Source organism: Crinia signifera, chromosome 2 (assembly GCF_055691185.1).
Source record: "Crinia signifera chromosome 2, ASM5569118v1, whole genome shotgun sequence".
Lineage (NCBI taxonomy): Eukaryota > Metazoa > Chordata > Amphibia > Anura > Myobatrachidae > Crinia > Crinia signifera.
This window is the reverse complement of record NC_139218.1, coordinates 310756595-310774979: the sequence shown is the minus strand read 5'-3', so window position 1 is coordinate 310774979 and position 18385 is coordinate 310756595.

Below are 18385 nucleotides of genomic sequence, written 5' to 3'. Positions count from 1 at the left end.
AATAATTGCAAAGGTTAGGTCCCCTTCTTGACGCGTTTTCTCCATCTGGATCTGACAGTTTCCTTATCTTCTGAGGAAACCGTCAGGTTTTTATTTCTTTCCCTTAGTATTTCTATACTAATGGGAGCAGCATATTAATTGTTTATACTGTGGGACTAATTAATTAATTATACACAGTTTAAACTGCGCCCAATATACCTGGTGGTATATTTTTTTTCTATTTACATGTTTTCACACTTGGGAATCCTTGAGAAACGCGGCAGCACATGATCTGCCTCCACCTCTACATTATGCCCCAAGTTTCCAGTTCTTGTCCTCTATAAAGGGAAAACTAAATATTATTGGTGGAGCACTGTGGGTGCAATTTGAAATGTATATAAACCTAAACCTATAAACCTAAAATGACCTTGCATAGAAAATCTGGAAAGGATAATTATCAAAAAACTGCCGCCTTGTGAGAAAATCTATAGATGCTGTAAGAAAACCTCACATGCTTATTGGCTGAAGTTCTCTTATCTGTATATAGTGTGACTTACAGTAGGTGAAGTACAGATGAATTACTGCATTAAGATTAATGTAATATTTAATAGTGTTTCAGGTTTTCAGTTATCATAATAAAACTGATCGTGCAAAAGCCCTTGCCTAATATTTATTTATTACCGGTTATTTCTATAGTGTACACGTAGGGGCCAATTCAGGCCTGTTTTCAATTGTGGGGGGTCTGCGCATGCGCTTATATGCTTAAGTGCAAACCCACTGTGAGAACGCATTTGGCTAGTATCAACGTCACCGAGACATTCGCACTGTTAGGGGTGGCAGCAGTTGAACGCCTAGCATTTTATGGTGGCTCCCATAAAAATGCGGGCCATTCCCCTGGGAATGCAGGCATGTGGATGCCTGCATAAAGAGGGCGGCTGACATCATATGACCTGCCCCCAATTAGGTGATCACTGGATATCTGACTTACTTTTCAGACCGAAGGCTGTAGAAATCATTCATAGTCAGTGACCTTCAAATGATTTTTCCTACGTTCAGGCACATGCCAGGGGATGTGTAGAATTACACATCCCCTCGCATGCAAATGTGGGATTCTTACAGCGCGGGGTGGGGGGCATTTGGTCAGGTGTCATTTACCTGTTCACTAGTGTCACGAGGTGGGTGTGTGGAATCAGTCATGACTGGAGTGGTCAGATGGTGGATGTTGGGTGATGACGATGATACTGGAGTTGTGAATGACAGGAGCAGATCACACGGAGTGACAGGAACTTAAATATGCCCACTTGGCTAAATAACACCCTGGGGATAACAGGAACTTAGAATAGCCTAATTGGCTTATAACAGCAACTAGAAGTGCATAAATAACTTAAATAGGCCGACTTGGCAACATAACAGAGTCCAGGGATGCTGGAACAAATTAAAGGGAACCGGGTTAGGGATAATGCGGAGATAATGACCAAATCTGGATAGCGACTGGCACGCTGGAAAACAGATGACGGATGATTCGCTCACAGCGGCTGGAATCTGGATGGTGCTGGATTGTGCCACAAAGAATTACTGACTGGGGCTGGGCTGGATATTGAAGCCAGTAGCAGGGACTGTAGCTTGGCTAAACCCGGTGCAGCAGGTGGTAGGTTCTGTAGCTGGACCGGAGTTGATGAACTGTAAAGTAACTGGTGAGTGGCAGAAGCTAGTGGCAGCTAGAGACAAACTGTCACAGATACAGAGTAGCGGCTGGAAACTGTTGAATAACCATACAGGGTGCCTGGTATCAGAACGTGGTAGCGACTTTGCTGAGAGCCACCTCTTAGTCCAGGAGCTGAATCTTTAAACCCCTTGCCTTGCACTGATTAGACGAATAGCCAGGCAGCAACTGCAATAGCAGAGATGGACTCTGAATGGAATAATCAGTGCATAAGAGGAGAGCTAGCATGACTTCAGCAAACAGGCCACCTGGGAGTTAATGGCTGAGCAGGAGTTCCTGGGCTAGCAAGGGTTCTCACAGGTGTGCAATTATCATCACACAGACTTTCATTGAATGTTTGGCAGCAGAAGTGCAGCCTGGAATATCCTGAGAATGCAGCAACTGGAGACAACATGCTGAACAAATATGCAAAAATAACTAGGTATGTGACAACTAGACTGCAAACATACGCAGCCTAGCGAACAGGTCTGAATCAGGCTCATATTGCGCTGCATGGTTGTGTTCCAGGTCAACAAAGTTGGGTGATATTTATAACTTTGCTGAGAGGCAGTGATATCAGGTGAGATATATCAAACCTTCTAAAGAGAACAAATGGACCCATAGGAACCATTTAGCTCCTAGCTGTCATTTGATTGGTTGGTATGGACAAATGTAACCCTTGCCCTCTTTAAAAGAACATCTCTCTTTTTGTGCTTTATGTGTTGAGTGAGTAATCTAGTCTGGTATGATACATATGAGGTTAATATTATCTAAAAGTAATGGTCAGTATATAAAACTAGACATGCATTCTTTAGCGGATGTTGACTGTATACAAAACAACCCAATGCATCCTTAGTATTACAACACTTTTCCTTATGACTACAATGGATTTTACCTCATCACAATACCATACCGGATGAGGAGCCCTAAATCTTGTGATATAAAACTATTAATTTAGCCAACAGGTTATTAGTTCCAAGTTCCCCTGTTTTATCCATGACTAACATGGTTCAACATTTATTATTATACTGTACTATAAATAAATATATGCGGTGCAAAAAATCTAATGCAGTGATCATTGCCAACTATCCTAAAAGGGATATACTGTAGACAAAAGATCAACAATGTTAACATTCATGTTGATATGTCAAAAAAGAGGATAGGAGGGGCGCTCCATAGTGCATAAATGACAGTTTTATTAAAATGATCATAAAACCACTTTCAAAAAAAGAGACAAACAATTGCTTGTACCATAAAAAAGAACGCTGTGGGCTGGGTACCACAAGGCTTTTGTATATACAACACGACCCGGCAAACTCCTACCAGCCGTCCGGAGCACTATCGCCAACCAGGATCACCCACTGGGAACACCGATGGTGAGAACAGCGTGTCGTTGGAAGCCGTAGGAACAGAGGCGTGCAGGGGAGCCGGGTACACACACAGCAGACGTCACAGGCCTCACCCTAACTAGTTTCGTTTATTCATGTTGACATGTTCAGTTATTATGTAGACATTGTTTAAATGTCTACAGGCAACATGTCAATATTCTCAGAATGTGGACAGGTGAGATGATGCTATTGTCAGAACTTTGACATTAGGGATAGGTTATAGGTGGGAAATTCAGGATTAAGCTGCATGGGGGTGGTTCATGGCTAGTTTGTCAGGGAGGTTAGGGTTAGCCTGTAGGGTTACGCACAGTGTATCCAGAAAGTATTTACAGCGCTTCACTTTTTCCAGATTTTGTTATGTTACAGCCTTAATCCAGAAATGGAATACATTTATTTTTTTCCCTAAAAATTCCCCATAACGTGAAAAGTTTTTGGGAGATTATTGCAAATTTATTAAAAAGAAAATACGGTACTTGTGTAGTTTCACGGCGCCAGTATGGCGCCGTGCGTCTGAGTCCCCTAGCGGGGCTCGCTTCGCTCGCCCACGCTGCGGGCTCGGTGGCTCGCTACGCTCGCCACGCTATTTAAAATCAACTCCATGCCAATATGGATAGTGGGGGTATTAACTATCCATGTTGGCATGGAGTTAAGTTACTTTTTTTGACATATTTCGTGAAGAGCGTAGAACCCGGAAGTAGCCGTGCTGGCGCTGTGAAACTACACAAGTACCGAAAATACATACAAGTATTCACAGCCTTTGCCATGAAGCTCAAAATTAAGCTCCGTGGCATCATGTTTGTACTGATCATCCTTGAGATGTTCCTACAGCTTAATTGGAGTCCACCTGGTAAATTTAGTTGATTGGACATGATTTGGAAAGGACACATGCACCTGTCTATATAAGGTTCCACACTAGACAGTGCATGTCAGAGCACAAAACAAGCATGAAATCACGGGAAAGAAAAAATTTATATAGAAATCTATATAAATTCTAAAGGCACTTTATATGAGTGTGCTTGGCTTAAGCAGCAATCTATACACAGGAGGAGTCACCTCCAGTACAATATACAGAGAAAAGGAAAGTGGGCGATTGCGCTAATTAATGATAAACAATTAAATAGATAAATACTTGGATAAAATAGAAATGGTCAGGTGTGAATAATAAAATATATTTAATTATGACATATGAATAATATATAAAAAAGAAATCATTGGCAAGGAATAAAAAATTTTTAAAAAATGGACACTGAATCAATAGTCACCCTTGTTTGGAGAGGAGTATGCCAGTCCATTTAGGGAATTAGGTACTTGTTTCCTATCTGGGCGCCCGTCGCGGGCATCGCGGGTACATTTATGTATGGCCGCGACGCGACCGACGCGATGCCCGCGATTTCCCATTGAAACCAATGTTAAACTTGGAAATCGTGTCGGTCGCGTCGCGGCCGGCCATAAATGTACCCGCGATGCCCGCGACGCGATGCTCACGATTTCCCATAGGAATCAATGTTAAAAGCCGCGATGGACCCGATTTTACTGTTAAATGCCTCAATCCACCCGATTTGGCCATAGGAATCAATGTTAAATGGGCCACAGAGCCCATTAACCCTTAAATGTCCCCCCAAATTTTTGACGCCACCCCACGATCGACGCCAACCCGAAGCGTGGCGAGCGCAGCGAGCCCGCGAGGGGCGGCGGTACGCGTCCTCCGACCTTTTCATGCCCTACTATCCACTAGGGCGTGGTGTGAGAATATAATAGTGTGGCGAGCGCAGCGAGCCACCGAGCCCGAAGCGTGGCGAGCGCAGCGAGCCCCGCGAGGGGACGCGGATACCTTCACAATTATGCGCGTCCCCTCGCGGCCTTCACAGTGAAGGTATCCGCGTCCCCTCGCGGGGCTCGCTGCGCTCGCCACGCTTCGGGCTCGGTGGCTCGCTGCGCTCGCCACACTATTATATTCTCACACCACGCCCTAGTGGATAGTAGGGCATGAAAAGGTCGGAGGACGCGTACCGCTCGCCACGCTTCGGGTTGGCGTCGATCGTGGGGTGGCGTCAAAAATTTGGGGGGACATTTAAGGGTTAATTGGGCCTAATTCAGGGTTAATATGGCCAAATCGGGTCAATTGAGCCATTTTACAGTGAAATCGCGGTCAATCAGCCTTTTTAACATTGTTCCCTATGGGAAAATCGCGGTGATCGCGGTCATCGCGGGCATCGCGACCATCCAATTTTACCCGCGATGACCGCGATCACCGCGATTTTTACCCCCGATGACCGCGATTTTGATCGTGGGCGCCCAGATAGGAAACAAGTACCGGGAATTATCCCAGATGTTTATGGAGAGTCCAGGAAATATTGTAATCCAGACGGTTGGGAAACACTCCAGTGCTGTTGCCCCTTTGGTATCCACGAATTGTAACCGGGCTTCCTTTAGGAGGTGGCGTGCCTCCAAGATGGTAATTTTTGCCACGGATGGTGGTAAGAAGGGCCAGTCCACTTGTAGTTGCATAAGAGTGTCCCAAATGAGGGCAATGGATAGTCTCCAACTCCAAATATATGTGACTGTGGCAAAAAGCTGCTACAGACAGCGAAACGCGTAGGTGCATTTCTAATGGGACCCTGATCACCAGCACCCCAGTCACATATATTTGGAGTTGGAGACTATCCATTGCCCTCATTTGGGACACTCTTATGCAACTACAAGTGGACTGGCCCTTCTTACCACCATCCGTGGCAAAAATTACCATCTTGGAGGCACGCCACCTCCTAAAGGAAGCCCGGTTACAATTCGTGGATACCAAAGGGGCAACCGCACTGGAGTGTTTCCCAACCGTCTGGATTACAATATTTCCTGGACTCTCCATAAACATCTGGGATAATTCCCTAAATGGACTGGCATACTCCTCTCCAAACAAGGGTGACTATTGATTCAGTGTCCATTTTTTACAATTGTTTTATTCCTTGCCAATGATTTCTTTTTTATATATTATTCATATGTCATAATTAAATATATTTTATTATTCACACCTGACCATTTCTATTTTATCCAAGTATTTATCTATTTAATTGTTTATCATTAATTAGCGCAATCGCCCACTTTCCTTTTCTACGAATTCAAGGGAATTGTCTGTAGACCTCTGCGACAAGATTGCAAAAATCTGGGGAAGGGTACAGAAAAATATCTGTTATTGAAGTTCACAATGAAGCTCACAATGAGCACAGTGGCCTCCATCATCCATAAATGGAAGAAGTTCAGAATCACCAGAACTCTTTTTAGAGCTGGCCGACCATATAAACTGAGCAATCGTGGGAGAAGGGCTCTAGTCGGGGAGGTGACCAAGAACCCAATGGTCACCCTGACGAAGCTACAGAAGTCCTTTGTGGAGAGAGGAGAACCTTCCAGAAGGACAACAATCTCTGCAGCAATTCACCAATCAGGTGTGGTAGAGTGGCCAGAGGGAAACAAATTCTTAGTAAAAAGCACATGGTAGCCCGCCTGGTTTACCAAAATGCACCTGAAGTATTCCTAGGCCATGAGAAATATCTGGTCTGATGAGACAAAGATTGAACTCGTTGGTGGGAATGCTAGGTGTCATGTCTGGAGGAAACCAGGCACCACTCCTCACCAGGCCAATACCATCCCTACCCCCTACAGTGAAATATGGTGGTGGCATAATAATGTACTTGTCTTCTTGCTCAGTTGTGCACCGGGGCCTCCCACTTCTGTTTCTACTCTGGTTAGAGTCTGCTTTTGGAGTAGTACACATGGTTGTAGGAAATGTTCAGTTTCTTTGCAATTTCTCAAATGGAATAGCCTTCATTTGAAAAACAAGAATAGACTGTCGCGTTTTACATGAAAGTTCTCTTTTTCTGGCCATTTTGAGAGTATAATCAAACCCACAAATGTGATGCTCCAGATACTCAAATAGCTCCAGGTTTATAGCTTCTCTAACCAGCAAATCTGTTTTCAGCTGTGCCAACATAATTGCATAATGGTTTTCTAATTTATTATTTATTTATTAACAGTTTCTTACAGTATATAGTGCACACATATTCTGCAGCACTTTAGAGAGAGTATTTGAACAATCACATCAGTCCCTGCCCCTGTGGAGTTCACAATCTATATTCCCTACCACATTTACACGGAATCGGTACATCTGTCAGACCAGACTTAGGTCTACAGTCATTAGGTCAACCCCAGAAGGTTGACTGGCCCCAAGGTTGACAGGGTTAAAGGTCAACATGGGTCAAGGTCGACATGACATAAGGTCGACATGAGCCAATGTCGACATGGGTTTAGGTCGACAGTCATTAGGTCGACATGAGTTTTTCACTGTTTTTTTTTTTACCGAATGTCGACACAGTCGACATGGACACAGTTGGAGTTGAACCGCAGCCCCTCGCATTGCTCGCTTCGCTCGCGATGCTTCGGGCACGGTGCCTCGCTAAGCTCGGCACACTATTTTATTCTCCCACCATGCCCTAGTGGATGGTAGGGCATGAAATACCGCCTGTCGGCACATGTCGGCTCAAAAAACAGTGAAAAACTCATGTCGACCTAATGACTGTCGACCTAAAACCATGTCGACCTTGGCCCATGTCGACCATAAGTCATGTCGACCTATAACCCAGTCGACCTTGGGGCCAGTTGACCTTCCAGGGTTGACCTAATGACTGTCGACCTAAGTGTGGTCTGACAGATGACCGTTTCCCATTTACACGCATACACATTTATTCTAGGGTTAATTTTGTTGGAAGCCAATTAACCTACCAGTATTTTTTGGGATTGTGGGAGGAAACTGGAGTAAACCCACGCAAGCACTGGGAGAATATACAAACTCCGCACAGTTAGTGCCATGGTGGGAATTGAACCCCTGACCTCAGCGCTGCGAGGCAGTAATGCTAACTGTTACACCGTCCGTTCTGCCCGGACTAATCATCCATTAGTCTTCTATCACGATTAGCAAACACAATGTACCATTAGAACACTGGAGTGATGGTTGCTGAAAATGCCTCTATACACCTATGTAGATACAGATAACATATGTTTGCAGCTATTATAGACATTTACCACATTAACAATGTATTGAGCAATGGTGATTCATTTAATGTTATCTTCACTGAAAAAAAAACATTGCTTTTCTTTCAATAATAAGGCATTTCTAAGTGACCCCAAACTTTTGAACAGTAGTGTGTGTGTATGTGTGTGTGTATATATATATATATATATGTGTATATATACAGTATATATATATATATATAGTTCTGTGGTGAACCGGCACTCCAAACAATATGGTACAGCTGCCCCGGGTGCCTTCGGTGAAGTGTGGATATGGTATGTAATAATCCGCGTCACTCCAGGGGTCTTTGATATAGAAAGGTATATTTATAGTACAGCTGCTTAATCCATGTGCATTACAATGTCAACGTTTCAGTGCCCCAAAGCACTTTTGTCAAGACTGCACATACTGACAAAGTGACAACAGCTCGCACGGCGGCGAGAACACATGCGGTCTCGCCGCCGTGCGAGCTGTTTATCACTTTGTCAGTATGTGCAGTCTTGACAAAAGTGCTTTGGGGCACTGAAACGTTGACATTGTAATGCACATGGATTAAGCAGCTGTACTATAAATATACCTTTCTATATCAAAGACCCCTGGAGTGACGCGGATTATTACTATATATATATATATATATATATATATATATATATATATATATATATATATATATATATATATATATATATATATATATATATATATATATGAAACCGCACACCGTCCAGGGTTCAACTTCTGGGTGCCTGACTACATAAGAAATTACATATATTGGTCTCCACCTGTGAGGTAGATAGTAATCAGCACACCAAAAATAAATAAAGAAAAAATGGCTTTATATCACAAAAGGATTAGCACATGGCAGCATATATCAAAAAACATACAATAAGGTACAGGTCCAACTTTTGCAAAGCAGTACAATTCCCTCACAACATGAATGTGAATATAGGGGAAACCTGTAACCAGTAGCCAGAGTTTAGAGCCAGGTACCCGACAGCCTGTTTCGGTGGTCACGCCACCTTCATCAAGGGTATAATGCTGAATGGTGATGCTGCCGTTTAAATAGAGCCCCCAGTGCCGCCAAAATCAATTCAACATACCTCACCTGCATCTGTAAATCACCCAGCTAACCGGCAACCAATGACTCCGGCGTCTTGGAACGCGGAAGACGGCAGTGGAACGCACATCCGCTTCCGGTCCCCGGCGCCAGGAGAATGTAACTAATGCAATGAGAAACAGGGACGCTGTCAGCGCTGTCCATCGGAGACAAGCGCGGCGCACACCAAACAGTGTACGTCGCGCCATCATCCAATCAGAGCGGCGGACGTTGACGTCACTGATTAATGCTGGAGCGCACAGGGTCTGGTCGTGGAACGCACGGCCATGTCCCCGGCGCCAGTCACTCTGAAAAGAAATGGAAATAAACGTACAGTGCCGGTCTAATAAAAATCGGGTGTGAAATCTAGATGCCGCAGGTGTTACTGTTTAATAGGTGTGAATTTGACAACAAGGCTCTCACTGTGGACTCCATCAATTTGGATACTACACCGTGAAACTGTCACCAAAAATGGAGAACCATACAAAAACAATATAGCAAGAAAGTGATATTGCTGAAGATCCAACCACACAAATAATAATCAGATAATGATACAAAAAATATTCTTAGAGGAATATACCACAGTATAATATTATATATATCTCATGTGCAAAGGAGATGAATGAGCCAATAGTGCCCACAAAAAAGTACACCACAGAACCATGTATAAACAGGACATAAAGGAATAAGAAGGATAGTCATCAGAATAATAGAGATAAATGCAACACATCAATGAGCAAATAATGCATACAATCTACTATATACAACAGCAGTCCCACTATAAAAACACATTGAGGTTTAATTCCTCATTTAAACCTGCTGGTGCCAGTGAGCCCAAGTTGTAAATGAACTCACTTTCTTTTTGTAAGAGTTTTAGATGGCGGTCGCCACCTCTTTTAAGGGCTTTAACTTGAAACAAGGGCATGAATTTAAAATCCCTGATTGTGTGTCCTGCTTCGAAGAAGTGTCTAGCTACCGGGGGTGTAGTTTGGTCCCTAACCGTCATCACTTTTTTAATTGATGACCTATGCATCCCTATTCGTTCCTTCAACATACGGATCGTTTTCCCCACATAGAGGAAAGGACACGGGCAGGTGATGACGTAGACAATGAATTTACTGTCACATGACATGCGCTGGTACAATTTGGTTTTGACTCCAGTTTTGGGATGCGTGAAGTGTTCTCCCGTAGTCATATGTTGGCAATTCACGCAGCCACTGCATTTGAAAGCACCATTTTTGCCGCCCAACCAGGTACTTCTACTGGGAGTTGGACTAATGTCAGAGAAGGTAATCTGGTCCCTGAGATTACTGCTACGTTTGTACGCAAAAAGTGGCTTTTCATGGCAAAAATTACCCATTACTGGGTCAGTCTCTAATATGTGCCAGTGCTGAAGAACTAGGTCCCGTAGTTTTGTGGAAGCAATCGAATAGGTCGTTGGAAAAATCATACGATATATAGTTTTATCTTTTTTAGGCTGGGATAGTAGCTCATTTCTGTTCAGCAGTAGACAACGGTCAATGGCTTCCTTGACCTCTTTGGTGTCATATCCTCTTGTGATGAAATCGTTGCCCATCTCTTGTAGTGCACTCGGAAGTTCATCCCTTACTGAGGTAATGCGAACTACCCTCAGTAATTGGGAGTATGGTAGCCCGCGTTTCAGTGGGGCTGGATGAAAACTTTCTGCTCTAAGAACAGAATTGGTGTCCGTTGGTTTTTTGTATATAGAAGTACGAAAACAACAATTTTCAATACTGACGTCGACGTCCAAAAAACAAACTTTGGTGGGACTGCTGATGTACGAAAATCTGATGGTGCCTGGTATCTCATTAAGTGTCCTCATAAATAAACCTCAATGTGTTTTTATAGTGGGACTGCTGTTGTATATAGTAGATTGTATGCATTATTTGCTCATTGATGTGTTGCATTTATCTCTATTATTCTGATGACTATCCTTCTTATTCCTTTATGTCCTGTTTATACATGGTTCTGTGGTGTACTTTTTTGTGGGCACTATTGGCTCATTCATCTCCTTTGCACATGAGATATATATAATATTATACTGTGGTATATTCCTCTAAGAATATTTTTTGTATCATTATCTGATTATTATTTGTGTGGCTGGATCTTCAGCAATATCACTTTCTTGCTATATTGTTTTTGTATGGTTCTCCATTTTTGGTGACAGTTTCACGGTGTAGTATCCAAATTGATGGAGTCCACAGTGAGAGCCTTGTTGTCAAATTCACACCTATTAAACAGTAACACCTGCGGCATCTAGATTTCACACCCGATTTTTATTAGACCGGCACTGTACGTTTATTTCCATTTCTTTTCAGAGTGACTGGCGCCGGGGACATGGCCGTGCGTTCCACGACCAGACCCTGTGCGCTCCAGCATTAATCAGTGACGTCAACGTCCGCCGCTCTGATTGGATGATGGCGCGACGTACACTGTTTGGTGTGCGCCGCGCTTGTCTCCGATGGACAGCGCTGACAGCGTCCCTGTTTCTCATTGCATTAGTTACATTCTCCTGGCGCCGGGGACCGGAAGCGGATGTGCGTTCCACTGCCGTCTTCCGCGTTCCAAGACGCCGGAGTCATTGGTTGCCGGTTAGCTGGGTGATTTACAGATGCAGGTGAGGTATGTTGAATTGATTTTGGCGGCACTGGGGGCTCTATTTAAACGGCAGCATCACCATTCAGCATTATACCCTTGATGAAGGTGGCGTGACCACCGAAACAGGCTGTCGGGTACCTGGCTCTAAACTCTGGCTACTGGTTACAGGTTTCCCCTATATTCACATTCATGTTGTGAGGGAATTGTACTGCTTTGCAAAAGTTGGACCTGTACCTTATTGTATGTTTTTTGATATATGCTGCCATGTGCTAATCCTTTTGTGATATAAAGCCATTTTTTCTTTATTTATTTTTGGTGTGCTGATTACTATCTACCTCACAGGTGGAGACCAATATATGTAATTTCTTATGTAGTCAGGCACCCAGAAGTTGAACCCTGGACGGTGTGCGGTTTCTCTTGTATATATATACTTACTGTTTATGTGGAACCAGCACCTGCTATTACATCTTTTTTCGAATTTTTCACGTTTTTTTGGAGTTTTTCATGTTTTTTTCTTATTTCCGTTTTTTTGTTTTTGGACTTCTATCATTGTAATACTAACTTACCATCATGGACTTGGATGCCAATGATTTGGCGGGCACCAAACGATTCCTGGATAAGGATATTAATAAAATCTTATTTTCAAATACAGAAGCTTTGAGATTTGATATTGACAGCCCACAAGAAATTTATGATGACCTCTTTAAAATGAAGAAAAGATTGGTAGAACTGAATTTGCACGGGCTCACTCTATCCCAGTACCATAGAGAAAGACTGATCCCCAGGGGATTTAGGATTAAAAATCAACCGACCCTGGGGAGAAGTAACAAAGAATTCTGTAAACAGTGGTGCCACATTCTCAACCAATGTAGCTTTGATTTGATGGTGCTTGTGATCCAACAAGTTAATAGTGATATATCTGCATTGGAGAAAGAAATTGGTGATTGTGAAACCCATGGGTTGAACACACTTAAAACAGACACTAGTGCTGATTGGCTGAACAAATTGGAGGAGAATGTCAATGCCTTCAGGGAAGAATTATTGATTTTCAAGAAAAACAAATATAAAAAGGTCCGTGAGGATTATAAAGATGTCAGGGTATATCCCTGGATCTTTTCCCAAAGTAATCCTAAAATCTGGAAACCTCGTGCTGGTGGTAGACGGAGGTACACCAAACCTTATACTGATATCGAGTCTCAGACCTCAGACTCGGATCAGTCCAATTCCAACTCAGGGGCCCTTTTTTTAGGAGAGGCAAGCAATTCGAGAGGGAGAAACAAAGGAAAAAATGCAGGCGGGGCGGGAGGAAGAACAGGCACAAGGGAACAGCCCCCCCGAGGCCAGAAAAGATAACGGTATATAATATATCTGATTATACCCTCTCCCCTATCGAAGAACAAGTGTTAGCCAGAGGGCTTTCATTTGTACAAACGTTCAAACAAAAAAATTTTGACTGTGAGGTGGAGCTACATAAGTTCCACCGTCAACTGAAACTCAAAGATTATTTTTCTAAACAAATCAGTCCCCCCTCTAGCGCTCTGCCGTTCAAAAAACGTAGCACATTTGACCCCCCAAGTTCTAATGCGTCCATTGCGACCTTTATTAGACTTGTTAAACAAGATCTCATTCCCTTCATGTCTAAACAGAAATTTTCCTACTCCAATACTACCATGGAGGAAAGGGGTGCTATCAACTCGCTTAAAAATAATAAAACAATTATAGTGCGTGCAGCTGACAAAGGGGGTGGTGTAGTTGTTATGAACTTTAGTGACTACACCACAGAAGTTAAACGTCAATTGGCAGACCCAGTCTGCTACAAAACCCTTCGATATGATCCGACCCCCTCCTATTCCAAAGAGCTCGATGGTATACTTTCCATCGGTGTCAATAATGGATGGATAGATGAGGTGACATGTGAATTTTTGACTCAGGCATTTCCTGTCACCCCTTTAATTTACATCCTGCCTAAAATCCATAAGTCCCTCCATAGACCACCAGGGAGACCTATCATCTCGTCAAGGAATTCTTTATGTCAAAATTTATCACAGTACGTGGATTTTTTTCTTCAGGCAATTGTTTTGAGCATTGACATTATACTAAAAGACACCACAGACTTTTTAGTTCGTATTGACAGACTAGGTCCAGCACCTCCCAATTGTATCTTGGTTACAGGTGATATCACGAGCCTTTATACTAATATCAGCCATGAAGCAGGATTACAGGCCATTAAACGTATGCTTACTCAAAATCCAGCGTATAAGGGTCCTCCCGTTGAGTATTTTTTGTTGCTGATTGATTTCATTTTGCACAAAAATTATTTTTTGTTTGATAATTCATTTTTTTTGCAGTTACAGGGCACAGCCATGGGCTCTAACATGGCACCCGCATATGCAAATTTATTTATGCATGATTATGAATCAGTACACATTTTACGCAACCGGTCTTTTTCATCATACATTACTTCTTACGTTAGATTTATTGATGATATTTTTTTTGTTTGGACGGGAGGCCCTGAAAAGCTGGATTTATTTATGAGGACACTTAATGAGATACCAGGCACCATCAGATTTTCGTACATCAGCAGTCCCACCAAAGTTTGTTTTTTGGACGTCGACGTCAGTATTGAAAATTGTTGTTTTCGTACTTCTATATACAAAAAACCAACGGACACCAATTCTGTTCTTAGAGCAGAAAGTTTTCATCCAGCCCCACTGAAACGCGGGCTACCATACTCCCAATTACTGAGGGTAGTTCGCATTACCTCAGTAAGGGATGAACTTCCGAGTGCACTACAAGAGATGGGCAACGATTTCATCACAAGAGGATATGACACCAAAGAGGTCAAGGAAGCCATTGACCGTTGTCTACTGCTGAACAGAAATGAGCTACTATCCCAGCCTAAAAAAGATAAAACTATATATCGTATGATTTTTCCAACGACCTATTCGATTGCTTCCACAAAACTACGGGACCTAGTTCTTCAGCACTGGCACATATTAGAGACTGACCCAGTAATGGGTAATTTTTGCCATGAAAAGCCACTTTTTGCGTACAAACGTAGCAGTAATCTCAGGGACCAGATTACCTTCTCTGACATTAGTCAAACTCCCAGTAGAAGTACCTGGTTGGGCGGCAAAAATGGTGCTTTCAAATGCAGTGGCTGCGTGAATTGCCAACATATGACTACGGGAGAACACTTCACGCATCCCAAAACTGGAGTCAAAACCAAATTGTACCAGCGCATGTCATGTGACAGTAAATTCATTGTCTACGTCATCACCTGCCCGTGTCCTTTCCTCTATGTGGGGAAAACGATCCGTATGTTGAAGGAACGAATAGGGATGCATAGGTCATCAATTAAAAAAGTGATGACGGTTAGGGACCAAACTACACCCCCGGTAGCTAGACACTTCTTCGAAGCAGGACACACAATCAGGGATTTTAAATTCATGCCCTTGTTTCAAGTTAAAGCCCTTAAAAGAGGTGGCGACCGCCATCTAAAACTCTTACAAAAAGAAAGTGAGTTCATTTACAACTTGGGCTCACTGGCACCAGCAGGTTTAAATGAGGAATTAAACCTCAATGTGTTTTTATAGTGGGACTGCTGTTGTATATAGTAGATTGTATGCATTATTTGCTCATTGATGTGTTGCATTTATCTCTATTATTCTGATGACTATCCTTCTTATTCCTTTATGTCCTGTTTATACATGGTTCTGTGGTGTACTTTTTTGTGGGCACTATTGGCTCATTCATCTCCTTTGCACATGAGATATATATAATATTATACTGTGGTATATTCCTCTAAGAATATTTTTTGTATCATTATCTGATTATTATTTGTGTGGCTGGATCTTCAGCAATATCACTTTCTTGCTATATTGTTTTTGTATGGTTCTCCATTTTTGGTGACAGTTTCACGGTGTAGTATCCAAATTGATGGAGTCCACAGTGAGAGCCTTGTTGTCAAATTCACACCTATTAAACAGTAACACCTGCGGCATCTAGATTTCACACCCGATTTTTATTAGACCGGCACTGTACGTTTATTTCCATTTCTTTTCAGAGTGACTGGCGCCGGGGACATGGCCGTGCGTTCCACGACCAGACCCTGTGCGCTCCAGCATTAATCAGTGACGTCAACGTCCGCCGCTCTGATTGGATGATGGCGCGACGTACACTGTTTGGTGTGCGCCGCGCTTGTCTCCGATGGACAGCGCTGACAGCGTCCCTGTTTCTCATTGCATTAGTTACATTCTCCTGGCGCCGGGGACCGGAAGCGGATGTGCGTTCCACTGCCGTCTTCCGCGTTCCAAGACGCCGGAGTCATTGGTTGCCGGTTAGCTGGGTGATTTACAGATGCAGGTGAGGTATGTTGAATTGATTTTGGCGGCACTGGGGGCTCTATTTAAACGGCAGCATCACCATTCAGCATTATACCCTTGATGAAGGTGGCGTGACCACCGAAACAGGCTGTCGGGTACCTGGCTCTAAACTCTGGCTACTGGTTACAGGTTTCCCCTATATTCACATTCATGTTGTGAGGGAATTGTACTGCTTTGCAAAAGTTGGACCTGTACCTTATTGTATGTTTTTTGATATATGCTGCCATGTGCTAATCCTTTTGTGATATAAAGCCATTTTTTCTTTATTTATTTTTGGTGTGCTGATTACTATCTACCTCACAGGTGGAGACCAATATATATATATATATATATATATAAAATGTGTGTGTGTGTGTATGTACAGTATGTTAACATTTCATCACTGTCTACATGATGAATATCAACACGGTCAGTTTTGGCATTATGACCATTTTGCCGATGCAAGTTGACTTTCCGCATATTGTACCCAAGCCATTCTAACGACATGCATAAACTGTATAGTCACCTTGCTGAATCAAACTGTAGATCAAACTGACATCAGGAAACTCATAGCCATATGTAACACATGGGAAGATATTAGTCTTTATATCAAATTCAAATGTCATGCAATGTTTTATCACCCCTATATTTGGATGTATTTTATATTTTCATTCTGTTTGTGATAATAAATAAAAACCCTTTCTGCCCACAATGATTAGAGCATAGGGGATGTACACCGAATTCTAGGGTCTCTACGTTTACTTGTATAACATTGCATGTGACTGTTAGGAAAGTCCCACCCGGGGTCTTCCCATCAGCCACCCAGTACTACACCTCTTTTTATGTGGTATGAATGATAGGAAACAGCAATACACCGTCTCTAGCTCATACTGCTAGATTATTTGTTCTTTAATTTTAGTTCTTTTAACTTTTCCATTGTAGCTCACTGTAACTTACATTACTACTGTATATAGTCATACTTGGTTGGAGATCCATAGTCACTGTGGTAAGACCTGGAAGGCGTGACATGGGGGGGATCTCCCCTCCTACAGTATATCTGCTACTCATCGTGCTAAACAGCTACAACTCATGCAGTAAGGCAATTACACTGCATCGAGGAAATTTACTAAGCTAAATACGCCTAAAATAGGCATATTCTTATAAATAAATAGGCATATATACAGCCACTTAATACGAACACGGCGGAATACGACTGCCTATGCCATCGGCAGAATACCAATCTGTAAATAGTTTATGCCAGATTAATAAATCTGCCCTATTTACGATTTGTATTTTAGACAAAATACGACCGATGCCAGTCATATTAAGAATACGACTGAGTCGTATTCTCATTCTTAGTAAATTTCCCCCATGTATCTAGACTGCAGCCATGTAGCATATTTATTTCCTGTGCGCCTTTATTAACCCTAAATGAACCTTTATAGATCTTTATTAAACTCTATAAATAGCAACCAGGAGAATCACACATACTGTACACTGATAATTTATACCTGTGATTTATTAACACTGCACATAAAGCAAGAATGCAGTTGTGTCTGACATACTGTAGAAACATTCTGTTCAGTTTCACATTTAAGAATCATTTCACATTATCTAGCACTCTTTGAATGACATTTGCAATCAACAGATTTCTAGCAGAACACAGAGCCAGCTCAGCCACAAATTCTAGCCTGTCATGGAGTAATTGGATTCCAGTACGATTGCCTTGTACAGAGAGGCTACCACAGAAAACCGCACATGACGGCTGAAGCTTGTGTAATCTGGCATTGATATGTCATTAATGTTCAGAGCTGAAACATTTGTTTTAGTTTCAATAAAACCATGCATTTTGCAGCAAAACAGCAAATCCCACAAATCTTTGATCCACAGGGCTGACTATTTCTTACTGTATGCGCTGCTCAAAAAGTATGGCATCCCAAACTAAGCGGGGTAGAGTATTAAGCGGCGCTATGGGATTTAGAGGTGCACTTTATGTGTAGCAGATATTGCATCTCCCTATGTACTAACATGAAGAAGTATGTAAAATAATGGGATGCATATCATTATCAGCACTGCAATCTACAAGCTTGCTCACCGATTTCATCAGCTGTCGCTGACACACCACACAGCATTGTCCATGGTTGTTGGATCTGGCAGCCAGTGATTGCACAGACAAAA